This window comes from Triticum aestivum, chromosome 2B (genome assembly GCF_018294505.1).
Source record: "Triticum aestivum cultivar Chinese Spring chromosome 2B, IWGSC CS RefSeq v2.1, whole genome shotgun sequence".
NCBI classification, from domain to species: Eukaryota; Viridiplantae; Streptophyta; class Magnoliopsida; order Poales; family Poaceae; genus Triticum; species Triticum aestivum.
The window spans coordinates 357,428,123-357,428,820 of record NC_057798.1 but is presented as its reverse complement, the minus strand read 5'-3'; positions in this window follow the sequence as shown (position 1 = coordinate 357,428,820).

The following is a 698-nucleotide window of genomic DNA, read 5'->3' as shown; positions in this document are numbered from 1 at the left end:
GGGGTTGCGTGCGTCCCCTTTTGATGGAAAAACAGAATTTCCGCACTGCGCCTATCAACCAAGCGTATTGCGTGTGTTAGCGTGAGGCCGAGCAAGGGGTGGGAAGGGGGGGTCATGCCCCCCTTCCCATCCTCCTGCGAGGCCGAGCCTGGAATGAGCCGGACCAGGCGGCGACGCGTCTTGCCGCGACGCCGCATGCGTAGGCGAGTCCGTCACACCCCGTCGCCCCCTATCTATCTTAGGGGTGTGGCTCCGGGGTTGCGTGCATCCCCTTTTGATTGAAAAACAGAATGTCCGCATTGCACATGTCAACCAAGTGCACTGTTTGCGTTAGCGCGAGGCCCAACAGGGGGTGGGGAGGGGGGTCGTGACCCGCCTCCCCATCCCCCTGCGAGGACGAGCCTAGAACGAGCCGGAGCAGGTGGCGACATGGCTTGCCGCGGCGCCGCATGTGTAGGCAAGTCCATCACACCCCGTCGCCCCTGTCTATCTTAGGGGTGTGGCTCCGGGGTTGCGTGCGTCCCCTTTTGATGGAAAAACAGAATGTTCGCACTGCGCCTGTCAACCAAGCACACTGCGTGCGTTAGCGGGAGGCCGAGCAGGTGGTGGGGAGGGGGGGTCGTGACCCCCCTTCCCATCCCCCTGCGAGGCGGAGCCTGGAACGAGCCGTTGCAGGAGGCGACGCGGCTTGCAGGGGC